The sequence below is a fragment of the Esox lucius genome, chromosome 2 (genome assembly GCF_011004845.1).
Source record: "Esox lucius isolate fEsoLuc1 chromosome 2, fEsoLuc1.pri, whole genome shotgun sequence".
NCBI classification, from domain to species: domain Eukaryota; kingdom Metazoa; phylum Chordata; class Actinopteri; order Esociformes; family Esocidae; genus Esox; species Esox lucius.
In genome coordinates, this window is record NC_047570.1 from 4,028,954 (window position 1) to 4,047,013 (window position 18,060).

At 39.0% G+C, this 18,060-nt stretch overlaps 1 long non-coding RNA gene across 3 annotated transcripts; it reads left to right on the forward strand.

The window, feature by feature from the left end:
• The first annotated feature begins 1,725 nt into the window (after positions 1 to 1,725).
• On the forward strand, positions 1,726 to 16,090 carry LOC105008931. 3 transcript variants are annotated; one of them, XR_004574573.1, is made up of 6 exons: positions 1,726 to 2,421; positions 2,465 to 8,995; positions 9,178 to 9,290; positions 9,401 to 9,499; positions 9,717 to 9,777; positions 15,392 to 16,090. It is a non-coding gene; the product is annotated as an uncharacterized LOC105008931 (long non-coding RNA). The 3 variants fall into 3 exon arrangements; XR_004574574.1 differs by having other exon boundaries at positions 1,736 to 1,915; positions 8,720 to 8,995; XR_003782992.2 differs by having other exon boundaries at positions 1,726 to 8,995.
• The last annotated feature ends 1,970 nt before the right edge of the window (positions 16,091 to 18,060 follow it).

Below are 18,060 nucleotides of genomic sequence, written 5' to 3' on the forward strand. Positions count from 1 at the left end.
GATATATTAGGCAGCAAGTTAACATTCTGCCCTCAAAGTTGAAGTGTTAAAAGCAGGAAAAATGGGCAAGCGCAAGGATCTGAGTGACCAGGACAAGCACTACTTGTATTGAGCCATTCAGTATTTATCCATCTTGAAAACCCATTTTTGAAAACCCATCTTGAAAAACTCGGTTGTAATGTATAATATATAGGTTAGCAACAAAATGTTAAAATCAGACAGTCTAACTTTTAAAAAATTACAGAAACTAGGCGTACCTGAAAAGCATCTATACCACATAATTATTTCTTGATATAACAAATAATATCCCACTGGTCCTGTCCTGAGTAATGCAAGGTTACTGAACATTTTAAATGGTTTTCAAGATGGATAAATACTGAATGGCTCTATACAAATAGGCTACTTTTATAAATCAAACCTCACAACACCCACAAGGGAAGTAGGTTTGGAGATGCTCTGACCAAGCGTGCCGCACAAGCCCTGAAAAGTGAAGCCAAAACGTCTCGATCGCCTCCTTGTGAGTGGTCCCAGTATAGGTCATAAACCCCGCCTCCCCATGTTATTCAATGAGACGCGAGACCAACTAAACAATTAAATTACCCTTCAAATATCTTTTTTCCGAAGCTGGTTTCTGTCATTTACTGTAGTTTGTATCACGCTAATGTAAATTCAAGAGTTTTTAAAATAAGTTGGTTTTTAGTTAGTTATTTAATGCTCTAAAAACGGTGGTGTGACGTCGTGATTGACAGCTATCTGAGCCGAGGAGCCACTGAAGCGCCAACAGGCTTTTTTCGCGATCTTTGGAGGACTAAGGAGATTGGAGCTTTAAATGTAATCTCTAAATTTCTATAATTGATATAATTTCACACGGACATAATGGGTTGTTCTGCAGTACATTGTGCTAACCGATCTGGCATTTCCAATCGATCTTTGATTTTTTTTCGGTAAGTTAAATTTATAAGCTATTTAATTAGTAAATAAATGTAATGGGCCAGCTAACGTTAGCTAAAAGACAACAAGCCTCGTTAATAGCCATGTTAATAGCTAGCAGGTGATCGTTAGCTAGAAGTTACCAATTATTTTTGTATTAGGCCAATTCTAAATTAAGGTTAAACATGATGTAAGTTAGGCTATAACATATCGTCTAGGTTTAACAAGCAAAGGTTGTACTGTACTTGGAGTTGATTGAACTCTGTTTAAATGTGTGGTTAGTAGGCTACTTGTATTTACCTTATTTTAGGTTGGAGTGGAACAGAGCAGACAGAGTTCACAGGAGCAGGACTCCACTTCCAAAACAGTGCAGCGTGTGCTTGCGATTGATTACGGTATGAGCATTCTGCGAGGGAGAGTGAGGGCGGGGCACAGGGGTGGGGCCGTTGATTTCGCGGCTTTACGGCTTTACTTCCTTCCGCATAACTACTGTGCAGAACTGGTCCCAAGATCGCTATCTGCGCAGAAGCAAGTCCAAGATATCAGCGCCATATCTGGCGGCTTCAGTTTTCACCAATGGAAAAGGGCGAAGGGGCGTTGTCCATTTTTTTACAGTCTATGCTCACAAGCCCCGCCCTCACTCTCCCTTGCAGAATGCGCAGTGGAACGGAGCAGATATTTGAAGGGTAATTTAATTGTTTAGTTGGTCTCGCGTCCCATTGAATAACATGGGGAGGCGGGGTTTATGACCTATACTGGGACCACTCACCAGGGGGCGATCGAGACGTTTTGGCTTCACTTTTCAGGGCTTGTGCAGCACGCTTGCTCACAAGACGCCGACTGAGTTAGATACCGGACAGCCATGGTTTTGGATGATATGCTAGGAAGATTTGATCTTGTAGTTTGTTTGTTTTTTGTCTCAGTTGTAGTGTAAATGCAGCAAATACAGGCCATGGAATTTGACCGTAATCCATCACCAGTAAAGGTAAACCAGTAAACGCGGTTTTAGTTGTTTGCTTACGTATCTAGATTTGCTGCAATTTAACAAAAATACACACGTTGAGCTAGTGTTTGCAGCGATTTAGTACTGTACTTTACAAGCGAGCAAACGTATAGAGGAAGTATTTCTAGTGTCTCTAGCGGTAGGTTCCAGCTATTTATAATGTTTGTTATTGGGTAGGTGACTTACGCGGTTAATGTTGCTTTTCTTTTTTGGGGTTGTGTTACTGTTTGGCCTGTTTATCGAGTTGCTTCTGGGCATGGAGGGGTAATTAGAAAATATGGATAGGACTAGCTAAACTTCTTGATATAAAACCAATTTATTTTCATAAGAGAATCCCGCTACCAAATATTATATTCACGTTGAGGTGTGGACAGTCACTACTTGTAGCTATTGCTTTTTTTTCAAGGATTTTACTGACCGTGAGAATCACAGGTAGGCGATTGAAAAGTTGGCGAGGTGGAGAAGGGTACCTTACTACCCTGATGTGTGTGTGTATATATATATATATATGGATTACTTTGTTCTAAAAAGGTTTATTATGGTCTGAACGATTTCCTACGTACGTTTTCTAATAGTTATCCACGGATACTTATCATAAACCTCTTCTCCGTTTAAAGCTAATTGACCTCATGGCTTTTTAATTGTTTTCAGTGCATTGATATGTTCTCGACAGCTTAGCTATTTGCCATCCCTGTTAGTTTGGTTTTTAGCTTATTGGTTCAGAATGGATGGTACCTTAGTAGAGGACCATTCTTTATGGTCTGATTCAAAAACTGTTCCCTTGTCTGGAAACATGAAAACAAGCGGTGTTGAAACTGATGAGGTGTTTAGTGTAAACCAAGCACAGATCAGTAATGAATGGCCTACTAACAATGTGAATCTACTATGCCATAGTAACACTACTGCGTTTATCTCACCCACTACAACAAGGGGAGGTAATTTAGATGAATCTACTTGGCCTATTCTTTCTGATTGTGAGCCATTAAGCTTTTGCTCTGATGAACATGAAAACTATGATGAAAATATAAGTCGGTATAAGTCCATGTATATAAGTAAATTCCGAAAAATTGTAAAGGAGGAATATATACGACAGTGTCGCCTTAGTTACTCAGTATTCAGCACAAGACCTGTTGGAAAAACTTGTAAAGATCCATATGCCAAGTGCAGGGAAATAGGTGTTGATTTTAATGTTGGCTCTGGAGAGAAACAAAAGCTTGATTTTCATTTACTGACAAATGATTTAATGGTTGAGATTTCTCAATATGCTAAAGAGATCAATAGAGCTACCATGAATGTTATTTATGATGTTTTAGATTACAACTTTGATCTTTCAGTTAAAAACGAAGACCAAGCTGTCTTTTGTAGACAGATAGCGGCCAGATTAAAGGTGATGCGGAAGGTGCCAAGCAAGCAAAAAACTAATTTGTGGTTAACAGAAGTGTTTAATCTTCCTTATTATAAGAAAGTGACAAAAGCAAAATGCTCTCCTGTATTTTGGGCAAGGTCAGACTCTTCTTCTGAGGGAGATAATATAAATCAGCCAGAATCAACAATGGACCAATCCTCCATGATGTCCCTAACAGAAGAAGCATTGAGGTTCCTCTACCCTCTCTGTAAGGAAAAAGGAGTTGTCCTTGACACAAAATCTAAATGTAGGAAAAATGAAAAACTTGACTTGCAGCTATTGACCAGAGGAGTAATGCTTGAAATGGCTGATTTTGCTTCACAAATTGCTGGAAATTACAAGGAGATTGTCTGTGATGTTCTAGAGCAAAATTTTGATCTGGACTTACGGAATGGGAAAACAGAACTTGCTGCCCTTATTATGTCACAGTTAAGTACGTTTCAGCAGAGAAGTGTGGATAGTTGGAAATTTAGACTTGGAAATAAAGCTTTCTTAGAGAAGCTATGCAAACAAAGGACTCCAGATATTTCAAAGAAAAAAGTTACTATACAATCACTTGAGCAGAAATATCCAAGACTAAAAGATGTAACCAGGAGGGGGAGGTTGGATTTAGTAAGTAAAAAGGAATGCATAGAAATAGCCAAGGGCTCAAAGGAAAAAAAGATCAGACCAGTAGATCCCAAATGTGTCAGTTTAGAGAGCATATCTGATGAGATTGACAATGGCCTTTATGCTGATGAAACCAGGCCAATTGTTGTTACCACTGTTACAGACAAATTGAATAGGTGTAAAACCCAAAAAGTTACGAAAGTGTGCAACCAACTTTGTCAGGAAATTGGTCTAGATCTTGATGTTATTTCGAAACCTGCAAAAACTAAGCTGGAATTGAATTTACTGACTAAAGGTGTAATTTCTGAGGTTCATGTATACTTGTCCAAGATTCATTGTTCTAGAGGGAAGCGAGCAAATTCAGTGAGATATCCTGCATCTGCACTCTATGACATTCTGGAATACAATTTTGATCTTCCTTTTCAAAAGGAGTGCAGTTCTCAATTTGCTGCTAGATTTCGGGGTAGAGTGTATGCATTGTATCAGAAACACTACAGAGTGCTCAAAACAAAGGGTAAAATCTCAAAAGAAGTGTTTTCACTATATAGTGACACTCACAGCAAAGTAAAAAAAAAAAAGCTTTCATATTTTCCTGAAATATTGTCAAAAAGAAATCTAAGGAAAAAACAAGTACCAGATGGTAAAGACACTATTTCTATGGAGACAGTTTCAACTGCAGCAACATTTGGCAAGGATAATGGAACTGTTGACTCTATCTCCATAAAGAAAGGACCTGAACTGGACATAATTTGTCATCAGGAAGACTGGGTCGAGACTGAGATCTCTGCTGATGTCTCCATAAAGAAAGAACCTGAACTGGACATAATTTGTCCTCAGCAAGACTGGGTCAAGACTGAGATCTCTGCTGATTTCTCAATAAAGAAAGAACCTGAACTGGACATAATTTGTTCTCAGCAAGACTGGGTCAAGACTGAGACCTCTGCTGATGTCTCCATAAAGAGAGAACCTGAACTGGACGTGATTCGTTCTCAGCAAGACCGGGTCAAGACTGAGACCTCTGCTGATGTCTCCATAAAGAAAGAACCTGAACTGGACGTGATTCGTTCTCAGCAAGACCGGGTCAAGACTGAGACCTCTGCTGATGTCTCCATAAAGAAAGAACCTGAACTGGATGTAATTTGTCCTCAGCAAGACTGGGTCAAGACTGAGATATCTGCTGATGTCTCAATAAAGAGAGAACCTGAACTGGAAGTAATTTGTCCTCAGCAAGACCGGGTCAAGCCTGAGATCTCTGCTGATGTCTCCAAAAAGGAAGAACCTGAACTGGATGTAATTTGTCCTCAGCAAGACTGGGTCAAGACCGAGATGTCAACTGAGACAGATCTTCACTCTGAGGTCCAAATGGTTTATTTCTGTGAAGAACAAAATCCTTTAGGCGCATCTGAAGAGACATTAATAATTAGTTCATGGCATGGATCAACATCAAGTAACAGTTGTGATATTAGGATTGAAAATGTATTCAGTGTTCAGCAATCACCACTACTGACAGCAGAAACAGGTTGTATTGACATCCAAAGTAACCATAGTTTACAAACAGATGAAACACAATATGCCTATGAAACGAGTGAAATTGGCCATGAAAATGGAGCTGCTGTCATCTGTATGATGAAAGAGCCTGAGCTAAACAAGTGTCCTCATCAAGACGGAGTCAAGACGGAGACCCCAACTGAGACAGACATAACAATCTGTGCTGATGAAATGGCATGCAGACTTGGAATAAACACATCGGTGCCCACGCTTAAAAAAGCAATGGAGAACCTTCATCCTGTCTGTAAGAAAAAAGGAATTGACCTTGATATCCAATCCACATTTGGGAAAGAAGAGTCAGATGTTACATGGTGTGCTGGCAATAAAATCCTTGGCCTTGAAAATGGGGCTATTGATGTATGCACAAGAGATGAGTCTGATCTGGATTTGATCTATCCACAACATGTACAGGCGGAGACCTTCTCCACTCAGACAGAGGCAGCCATGGACCTATGGAACCCTGCTACGTTGTCTGAGCCAAAATACCAAAGACAGAAAAAAATAACAGAGGGACAGGATTCAAGTAGTGCAAATAAAAAAATGGATCAGTTTACAGCCATGAAGATAAGCAATGCTGAATTTGAAAGACCAGTTGAACCTCAAAACAGCATGTCAGGGAGCATCTCTGATGTGCATCATCTCAGGAAAAGAAAAGCAGAGTTTCCTTTATTGGAAAATTCAAAACGAAAACGACCTGCTGGCAAAGACGAGTTGGAAGATTCTGATCTCTCAGTTAATAGCCAGTTGCACATTTGTAGAAAATTTATTAAAGACCTAATGTGTGATTCTGTGCAGCAGAATATGTGGATTTTTTCCAGATTTTCAAAATGCTTTGTTGTTGAGATTAGTTCTGAGAATAATTTCAAACATATCCTTGCTGAATACAGATCTGACATCCTACCTCTCATAATTGAGGGGTATGGTGCAATGAATCACTCTGAAAAGACTGTGATTTCCCATGTCAATGAGCTCTTCTGTGGCTTACATTTAATTGAAGCCTTAGCTCGCCAGGTAAAAACAACTCTTCTACTCTGGGAAAATATATTAGGAGTTATGAAATTAGAATCCAGTAGCTTTCCGTCCATTTGTATGACTCCTTTGGAGGCTAGAACAGTGCGTTTGATAAGATCTGCATGTGATGTTGTCCAAGAACTTGGACGTCAAGAAGACTGTCAGTTAATTAATTTTGAAACTATTTTGGTCAGCAAAACAGAATTTCTTGAAGTGCCATTATCTCCAGCCAGTGGAGACAGAATAGATAGTTTGTTTTGTAATGGGGCAGTGGTTTACTGTATCTATGATGATTTAGTTAAGTTAACCAATAACCACAGAGCTGGGAAAGATCTGCTTGCAGCATTTAGTGCTGATTTACAGGTTCCACAGTTGAAGGCAGGATGCCGAGCTCTGGGTCTGATTTCCAAGCTAATCATTGATCCTCTATGGGAAGCCCTGACCTCAAAGGGAGATGTGTTAGGGATGGAGCAAAGATACCAAACACTTGTTAAGAAACTAAAGCAATGGCAGGATAATGGGAGAGACGTAGTTGAAGGAACTGCACAGCTGTTTGATGACATTGAGGTAACCAAGGACCTTGTTTTTAACAGGCTCACCATGTGTACGGAGACCGACCATTTTGAATTGACTGTTCAGGTTGTTGAGTTGATCTTGGCAAGTATTTTGGAGGTATGTGTTAAAATGCCTGTTGATCTAGAGCCAGCTTCAGATATTCATGATCGATGCAGACGTAATTTTGTAGTTTTTGAAAGTCTTCAGATGGCTAAATCAAACGCTGTCAGTGTTGCATTTGAAATCTTTGACATGTTCAAGAATAATAAATCTTGGGAATGGCTCCAGACTATAGACAAAGGGAAAAAAATGTCAGTTTTAAAATCCCTGCAGCAAGCAGTTAAGCAACAGAGAATTTTGTCTAAAGGAAAGAGGGCCATTGAGCTCTTGGGAGTTTGTGGAATGCAACGCGAAAGAGCAGTCATGCTCAAGACTAGACATGATGTAGCCTAACTGAATTACAGAACCTGGCTGAAGTGCGCATTAATATCACAGTCATGGTTTAAATCTCATTGTACCTGTAAAGCACTTTACAACCTTTTTTTTTTTTAAAGATGACAAATCAAGAAGAAGGCCAGCATATGTTTTTGGATATTGAAATGGTCCAATATTTATCCCAAAAATTGCATTGAGCATACTCATTAGTTTGCCTTTTTATGTTGGTTGGCATCTTTGTTTCAGTTGTTGGGGATATAATTCTTTCCAGACTTTTACTATCTATAGTACAAATTACAAAAACAAATTGGTTTTTATAGCCAAGAAAAAAACAAGGTGAATATGACTTGCTTGACTCATTTGGTTGAGCATGGCTTTTGTTACATCAGGGTTGTGGGTTTGATTCCCAGTGGGGGCCAGTGAAAAGAAGTATGTAAGTTAATGTATTCACTCCTCTAAGTCGCTCTGAATCAGAGCATCTGCTAATACTCTTATAATTAAATGAAGTCCTCCAAGTAGCCTGGTACCTCATTCTAAAGCGATGAAACGCATCCCAGCTTAATCTCTAGAGGAAAAAAGCAAAGGTTCACCTTTCTACGTTCGGCAGACACATTTATGGTCTTCCTCAAGTCGATTGACTCACTTGATTCTGTTCCCCTTTAGAAGTGTCATCCTCGGTTGTGTTCATTTAAAAATAAGTTGTAGTAAAACTTCTAAGGTTAGGTTACATGGTGTCTTGAATAAGTTCAGAAATTAATACTCAAGATTGAGTTGTCTGGTTGTATGATTTAGTAGAATAGGAATGCCAAAAATAATTAGACTTTTTGTATCAAAGGATCAATGTGTAGAATTTTTTTCTCCATGTTTTAGCTAATGTGTTTGTCACCCCTTTTCTCCAAATCCCATTAATGCCAGTGTTTCGCTTTTTGTCCACCAGTTTCAAAAAGCTGTAAAATATACATAAGTCTGTTGCACAGTCCCGCGTCGATAGTCCAGTAGAAGTTCTGCATTTTACGATATGTTTTTATACTAATACTATTACTGCAGGTATATTATAGCCATCATATTATATTGCAAGGCAGAATGTGAATGGATTAGGCAAATTTCCATGGCCTCTGGTTAGTTAGCAATTGATAGATTGAATACAACTAGAGTATTGATTTTCCTCATTGGCTAGCCTAACGCATTTACATTTAAAAGAAGAAAATAACATTTATTTTCAGATTTGACAGTATGCTGATTGGTGAAATAATTTACCATGATGGATATTTTTTTTTGGCAACAATCTTTTAAAACTATTTTTGTTAGCTTTTTTGTTTTGTTTAATAACGACATTAAGAAAAACAATGCATCGAGACTTCCTTCAAATAGTTACCTGCACTTTCTTTGGACGTCAACTATAAAGTGGATTTTTTATTTTTATTTTTTTACTGGGACATACCTGTTTTTAGGTGTTGCTATGTCACCTGAAGCATCTGGATTACAAGGGACACAACTATGTGAGCACAATACCGATTGTCTATTCTTATTATTTTTGTATGTTTAGGGAATTTGGTAAAATATGTATATACAGCATTTGAAACTGCATGTTATCTCACTGGTCCCAGGAAATTAATTTAAACATGTAAATGAACGTAAACTAGGTGTAATTTCTTAATCTGATTACATTGTATATTCACAGGTGATGTGTTTCCAGCATGGGTGTCCCTAAATCAGCATGGCCTTGGTCATGGACATTCCCTCTCCACATTGGACTTAATTATTTTGACTTAAAACCCTTGATGCCTTGAAGAGGTTGGCAATATTCTTTTTTTGGACTCTTGTGGACTATTTGTGGCTTGAATTATGTTCTTTAAGTCAATGTTATTCTATCCTTATTGAGGAATGTCCTTTGATTTACCCAGGCTCTACATTATTCCATATGCAGTGGTGTTTGTCAGCACAGCTACACTTGGCAACTGAACTTCTCGTCATGATGACATGGTTGCATTTCTGCTGTGCTGGTGAGTTCCTGTCATGTTGTGGGTCCGGGGTTAATATGATCCATATTCACTGTAGACTGTTGTATAGACCTCTAATTTCATGTCATCTGATAAATGTATTACCATAATAATGGGTAGAGCTGTCAAAATTATTGCGTTAACGCTTGCGAATAATTACAAATGTTTAACGCCGTAATTATTTTTGTCTGTGTTAACTCATTTTTATTTTATTTTTTAGCCTCAGAACCACAGTTGTAGCTTCACTTGAACGGGAGCTGTCACTTATTGATTTGCAACAGGTAACTTTAAATGGCATTTACTTCTGTAGTTGTCCAGAGCGCTTCACATTGTTATATTGAAACATTTTAACATAGAGTAGGTTCTTTTGGTTGCGGCCTATTGAAAAAGCAACTTGTTTGCAGGCCCTGACCTGAACCCAATTATAACCAATGTTTTGCCCAAAAATCAAAGTACAATACCAAAAAAAAGCATAGATGTGATTCAGTGTTAGATAACATGCCTGCATCTTTCCACATAGAGGGGCTAAAGGGTGTTTTGAACAGAATACTAACAATTGTTATTGTACTTGGTGCCTTGATCAGGGTAGAAGGCACCAAGTACAATAAGGGTAGAGGATGGTAGAACTATTGGATCAAAGACCGGCAACTTTCTATTTAGATTCATATGTGATACCAATAGATTCCGCCAGGCATTGTGATTATTTGAAATCAGAAAATGTCCTTAGTTTAAAATAAAACAATGTCTTTAACTTAACCCTTTAGACCCCCATAGAATTCTAGAATGCTGTTGTAGATTACTGATAATTCCCATAATTCACACATTTTAAACAGATATAGCACAAAAACAAAGAACAAATAAAAACTGCAAGTTAACTTTGTTTTAAAGAGCACATCTTTTATTTGATACCACATCCATGTAACCTCAAAAAATAGAAATTGTTTTCTCGCATTTTGTAGACAATTAAAAACGACCTCACTTTTTCTACACCTCTGCTAGCGCAGCACCCGTTTGCCACTACACAATTTCTCTAATAGCCTGATAGACTAACCAGATAGTGAACTAACTTCAGCAAGCAGTTGTGGTTGTTTCTATATGACGGATCGGTAGAAACAAGAATGAATGTCTAAGTTGGCATAACGAAACACTGCGACTCTTTCTGAGCAAGCAATCATTGGAGGTAGGCACAACTAACGTGATCATGAAATAAGCATAAGGCACACACATCTCAAAACACTGAAAGTGGCCTATTTGTAGGCAAATGCAGGTCGTTATCGTGATCAAGTGTTGACGTCGTCAGAAAAGCACATTCCTGGTGCCAATCTGGGCTAGCTATTGAAAGTGACTGCTCTTCGCCTCACACATGAAACAAATTAGCAGGCACACAACTTTTCTATTAGTTTTCAATTAGTCGTCTAGTTAGCTATAGCTGTTTGCATATATGAATGAAATTGGAAAAAACGCGACAAAACATTCAACTAGTTAAATAGTGCAACGTTTTCAATTACAAGCAACCATTCGAGCTCCACAACTGATGTGCTCGCCTACCAGGTTATCATGACAGGGTTACTATAGACATCTGAAAGATAGTACCAACATTTCACAGCATCAAATATAGACAACGCCAAACTCACCACAACATCATTAATATCGCTTTCAAAGAGCTAGGAAGTATCCAACTTAGTATCACCAAACAACAGCCTCTTTAACGTAAAAATTTGCGGCCACTTTGCTGCTAGCATTTCAAGTAAATAAATTAGATACAAAAAAAATATATAGTAAAATAACATGCCCTTGTTCTGTTTTCTTATTAATGACAACATCCACGAGAACACAGTAACATGTTTTTATCAGGCATATTTTGTGATATTTACACAAATATTATTGGTAAAGAAACACTGCCGTCTGCGGCCGCTATGGGAATATAAAAGAAGGCCGCTATGGAATCTAAAGGGTTTTAAGTGGGTGGATGGAAAATAGTGTGGCTGGATTCATAACACAATACCGCTCCAACGTTAATGAACAAAAGCAAATGAACAACAATAACATCAAAATAGGATTTTTTTCATATTAGGTACAGTCGATATTAAAAGTCTACACTAACCTGGTTGCATAAGTGTGCACACCCTCTTATAACTGGGGATGTGGCTGTGTTCAGAATTAACCAATCACATTCAAACTCATGTTAAATAGAAGTCGTTACACATCTGCCATCATTTAAAGTGACTCTGATTAATCACCAATAAAGTTCAGCTGTTCTAGTAGGATTTTCCTGACATTTTCTTAGTTGCATCTCAGAGCTAAAGCAATGGTCTGAAAAGAGAGCTTCCAATGCATCAGAGGGATCTCATTGTTGATAGATATCAGTCAGGAGAAGGGAACAAAATAATTTCCTAAGCATTAGATATACCATGGAACGTAGTGAAGACAGTCATCATCAAGTGGAGAAAATATGTCACAACAGAGACATTACCAAGAACTGGGCGTCCCTCCAAAATTGATGAGGAGAACTGGTCAGGGAGGCTTCCAAGAGGCCTACAGCAATAGTAAAGGAACTGCAGGAATTTCTGGCTAGTACTGGCTGTGTGCTACATGTGACAACAATCTCCCGTATTCTTCATATGAATGGGCTATGGGGTAGGGTGGCAAGACGGAAGCCTTTTCTTACAAGGAAAAACATCCAAGCCTGGCTGAAGTTTGCAAAAACAAAATCATGTCCCCCAAAAGCGTGTGGCAAAATGTGTTATGGTCTGATGAAACCAAGGTTGAACTTTTTGGCCATAATTCCAAAAGGTATGTTTGGCGCACATCACCCAAAGAACACCATACCCACAGTGAAGCATGGTGGTGGCAGCATCATGCTTTGGGGCTGTTTTTCTTCAGCTGGATCCAGGGCCTTATGGTGGAGGGAATTATGAACTGTTCCAAAAACCAGGTATTTTTGGCACAAAAACTTCAGGCGTCCGTTAGAAAGATGAAGAGGAAGTTCACCTTTCAGCACGACAACGACCCAAAGCACACATCCAAATCCATAAAAGCATGACTTTCCCAGAAGAAGATTAACGTTTTGGAATGGCCCAGCCAGAGCCCAGACCTGAATCCAATTGAACATCTGTGGGGTGATCTGAAAAGGGCTGTGCACAGGAGATGTCCTCGCAATCTGACAGATTTGGATCGCTTTTGCAAAGAAGAGTGGGCATGCTAATAGACTCCTCCCCAAATTGACTGAGTGCTGTAATAAAATCAAAAGGTGCTTCAACAAAGTATTAGTTTTAGGGTTTGCACCCCTATGCAACCAGGTTATTGTGAGTTTTTATTTTTACCCCTCAAAGATTTCAGTTTATTGAATTGTTCACGTTATAGGTCACATTAAAGGTGGAAAAAGTTCTGACATGATTTGTCACATTCTTTTGCATCACAAGAACCTGGTGTATAGACTTTTTATATCCACTGTACACTCACCTAAAGGATTATTAGGAACACCTGTTCAATTTCTCATTAATGCAATTATCTAATCAACCAATCACATGGCAGTTGCTTCAATGCATTTAGGGGTGTGGTCCTGGTCAAGAAAATCTCCTGAAGTCCAAACTGAATGTCAGAATGGGAAAGAAAGGTGATTTAAGCAATTTTGAGCGTGGCATGGTTGTTGGTGCCAGAAGGGCTGGTCTGAGTATTTCACAATCTGCTCAGTTACTGGGATTTTCACACACAACCATTTCTAGGGTTTACAAAGAATGGTGTGAAAAGGGAAAAACATCCACTATGCGGTAGTCCTGTGGGCGAAAATGCCTTGTTGATGCTAGAGGTCAGAGGAGAATGGGCCGACTGATTCAAGCTGATAGAAGAGCAACTTTGACTGAAATAACCACTCCTTACAACCGAGGTATGCAGCAAAGCATTTGTGAAGCCACAACACGCACAATCTTGAGGCGGATGGGCTACAACAGCAGAAGACCCCACCGGGTACCACTAATCTCCACTACAAATAGGAAAACTCACCAAAATTGGACAGTTGAAGACTGGAAGAATGTTGCCTGGTCTGATGAGTCTCGATTTCTGTTGAGAGATTCAGATGGTAGAGTCAGAATTTGGCGTAAACAGAATTAGAACATGGATCCATCATGCCTTGTTACCACTGTGCAGGCTGGTGGTGGTGGTGTAATGGTGTGGGGGATGTTTTCTTGCCACACTTTAGGCCCCTTAGTGCCAATTGGGCATTGTTTAAATGCCACGGCCTACCTGAGCATTGTTTCTGACCATGTCCATCCCTTTATGACCACCATGTACCCATCCTCTGATGGCTACTTCCAGCAGGATAATGCACCATGTCACAAAGCTTGAATCATTTCAAATTGGTTTCTTGAACATGTCAATGAGTTCACTGTACTGAAATGGCCCCCACAGTCACCAGATCTCAATAGAGCATCTTTGGAATGTGGTGGAACGGGAGCTTCGTGCCCTGGATGTGCATCCCACAAATTTTCTTCAACTGCAAGATACTATCCTATCAATATGGGCCAACATTTCTAAAGAATGCTTTCAGCACCTTGTTGAATCAATGCCATGTAGAATTAAGGCAGTTCTGAAGGCGAAAGGGGGTCAAACATAGGATTAGTATTGTGTTCCTAATAATCCTTTAGGTGAGTGTATGTTCTCTATCTTACTGTAGCTCTAACCATTTCTTATTGTGCTCCACCTTATAATATTCTTTAACTTATGTACATTTTGTTTCATATATATTTCCCCCCAAATATATATGAAACATGTAAATGTACACTAAACACACAGGAGACACGACAGACTTTCTATTTTGAAGGCACAATATGAAAATCTGAACTCCTGTTGCTGCGAAATGAACAGGTGCATCTAAAAAAAAATCTAAATATCGTGGAAAAGGTCACCCCCCAACCCAACTGCCATGTGATTGGTTGATTAGATAATTGCATTAATGAGAAATTGAACAGGTGTTCCTAATAATCCTTTAGGTGAGTGTACAGTGGATATAAAAAGTCTATACACCAGTTTCTTGTGATGTAAAAGAATGTGACAAATCATGTCAGAACTTTTTCCACCTTTAATGTGACCTATAACGTGAACAATTCAATAAACTGAAATCTTTGAGGGGTAAAAATAAAAACTCACAATAACCTGGTTGCATAGGGGTGCAAACCCTAAAACTAATACTTAATAATAATTCAAAACAAAAAGTGACACCTTCATATATTCTAAATTCATGTTTCAATCATGATGATTATGGCTCTCAAAACATAATGTATAATATTAACGGCTGAAATGGGTTTTCTCAGAAGGGTGGCTGGCTTCTCCCTTAGGGATAGGGTGAGAAGCTCAGTCATCCGTAAGGAACTCGAAGTAGAGCCGCTGCTCCTTTGCATCGAAAGGAGCCAGTTGAGGTGGTTGGGGCATCTGGTAAGGATGCCCCCAGGACGTCTCCCTAGGGAGGTGTTCCAGGCACGTCCAGCTGGGAGGAGACCTCGGGGTAGGGCCAGGACTAGGTGGAGAGATTATATTTCGACCCTGGCATGGGAACGCCTCTGCAACAAACCAGTTCCCAGTCGTTTTGGCACTGTGGGCAGGTGCCAAGTCCTTGTGGACCAAAAAATAGAAATCAGCATCTCCATAAAGCTTGTCAGCAGATGGAAGTATGATGTGCTCAAAAATCTTCTGGTAGACCGCTGCATTGACTCTGGACTTGATAAAACACAGCGGACCAACACTAGCAGATAACATGGCACCCCAAATCATCACTGATTATGGAAACTTAGCCATGAAATTATAAGTTAAAGTTTACACATTCTTTTACTAATGAATGTCACCTCTTATACCCAGACACATTTGCTGCTTTATATGCTGTATTATGCTTATTTATTTCAGGTCCTCTGTTTGCCGATCTAATGGGATATGAAAGTCTGATACCATCATCAACTTGTGGACCTGACCTGAGGATGTTTAACTCCACAGTTTCACCTTCTTCAGCCATGTTGTTTTCCTTCAGACAGTTGGTCTTTGAAATCCATGCCATAGGCTGACTTGATGAAATTATTTACATTTAATTTTTAAAAGTTTTAAAAGACTCGCAGTGGCCTTTTGTGTGACTGGTAATGAGGCCACATAGGGGCCCCTGAATGGCTGACCAGTTAGCTATGTTACTGCCCGTCCAGAGTTTGAATGCCCTGGTGTCCTATGGAGGTTGCTGCAATTGGCCAGCCATCTGCACTTTTGGGGGTTATTAATCAAATTTGATTGTTGTCCCTCATGATGCTCCCGTAACTCCTTGTCAGGGCTGGTGCGTCAGAGGTCATTCAATATTAAGGCCTGTGAATGTGCTCCTTCCGGTGTGTAGAGATGACGGTACTTTCTGGTTGAGCAAGCAATGTCACATGAACCAGCACCGCGGTCAGATTCATCTTCGGAGGACGCATCTTGACACTGACTGTCCCGTGTTTGCTAGGAGTTACTGCAATAAAGCAGGGCCTTATACAATTGCTGTAACAAGTTTGCTCCACAGATTATTTAAAGTATGTTTCTGTTCTTCATTTTTTAATAAATTTGCCCAAAAATTACATTTACAAACACATTTTGTAACCTGTTTTAACTGCTGGGTGCTGTTTTAATCTTCATTTGTTGTAGTTAAATATTTATTATGAGGGCATGGTTGAGATTAGTTATGAGGAAGTCTATTAGCGTAAACTTGGCTTTTCTTCTTGCTTGCTTGCCCCTATCAGTTCACGCAAGCAAGCATGTACATTTATATAGCACAAGTCATACATAGAAGCAATTCAATGTGCCTTCCAGTGAAAATAAAAATATAAAATGCTATGGAATTAAAACAGATAGCACCAGAACTTGCATTATGATTGGTAAAAGATAGCAAAAAAAAATAATCGAGAGAAATATAAAATACAGCATAATAATAACGTAGAATAAGAAAACGATAAAACAAAATAAAATGTGATAAAAACATAGGAAGCTATAAAAGCTGTAAGATTAAACAGTGCAGTTAAGTTTAAGTGACTTTAAGCACTCAGTCATAGGCACGTGAAATGAGAAGTGTTTTTAACCTTGATTTAAAAATGTATACGTTTGATGCACGTCTAAGATCTTCTGGTTGTTTATTCCAGTTGTGTGCAGCATAACTGCTAAATGCACCTTCTCCATGTTTAGTTTGGACTGTACTAGCTGACCTGTGTTCATGGATCTAAGAGCCCTGCTCGGTTTATATTCTTCAAACATCAGAAATGTATCCGGGTCCTAAACCATTCAGAGATTTATTAACTAAAAGCACCACTTTGAAATCTATTCTGTAACTGACTGGAAGCCAATGCAAAGATTTAAGAACCGGAGTGATGTGCTCTGTTCTCTTGGTTCTGGTTAACATTCTAGCAGCTGCATTCTGAATGAGATGCAGCTGTTTTACAGTATTTTTGGGGAGTCCAGTGAAGAGGCCATTACAGTAGTCAACCCGACCAATGTGATATGACTGTTAAATGTGAGGTCTATCAGAACACCAAGATTATGCACTTGATCCCTGGTTTTAAGGGCCAGACAATCCAGCTGTTTAGTAATACTTGTATTTATTTTGCCAAAAACAATTATCTTGGTTTAATTGTAGACAATTTTGGTTCATCCAGTTATTTATGTGCTCTATACAGTGACACAGAGAGTCTATTGAGAGGCTGTCAAAGGGTTCGAGAGCCATATATATTTGAGTATCATCGGCATAGCTGTGGTAGTTAATGTTGTTGTTCTGTAGGTAGCATACTGTGATTGAACATAAGCGGTCTGAGAACTGATCCCTGTGGAACTCTGCATGTCATAGCCACTCTATCAGATTCATGATTACCAATGGTGACAAAGTAACTCCGGCCATCTAGATAAGATCTGAACCAGTCAAGGACTGTCCCGGAGAGTCCTGCCCAATTTTCCAGCCTATCTATAAGTGTTCTATGATCTACAGTGTCAAATGCTGCACTGAGATCTAATAGAAACAGAACTGTTAATTTATCAGAATCAGTATTCAGCCGTATATCATTTAAAAGTTTAATCAGGGCCGTTTCAGTACTGTGTTGAGGTCGAAAGCCTGACTGAAATTTGTCTAAGAGACCGCTCGAGGTCACAAAATTCCTGAGTTGATTGAAGATAACCTTGGCTATAAACGGGAAAGTTGATACAGGTCTATTGTTGTTCATTATAGATTCTTCCAGTGTTTTTAATAGGTGCTTAATGGCATCTGTTTTTAGAGATGTTGGGAAAATGCCTGATAGCAGAGAGCTATTAACTATTTGCTGCAGGTCCACTGTTATTTTTATAAAGTCTGATGGCAGTGTGTCAAGACAGCATGTAGAAGCTTTAAGATTATTATCTATGTGGATGTAAAAATCCCCTGTAATAATAAACAAGTTATAATCAACTGATATAACAAAGTAGTTCAGCAAAATCATCAATAAAATGTGCAGAATATCGTGGAGGTCTGTTAATGGTTAACTAAATTTTGGGTGTACCCTTCAATGTTAAACAGGTTTTCAAAAGAAATTAAATTACCT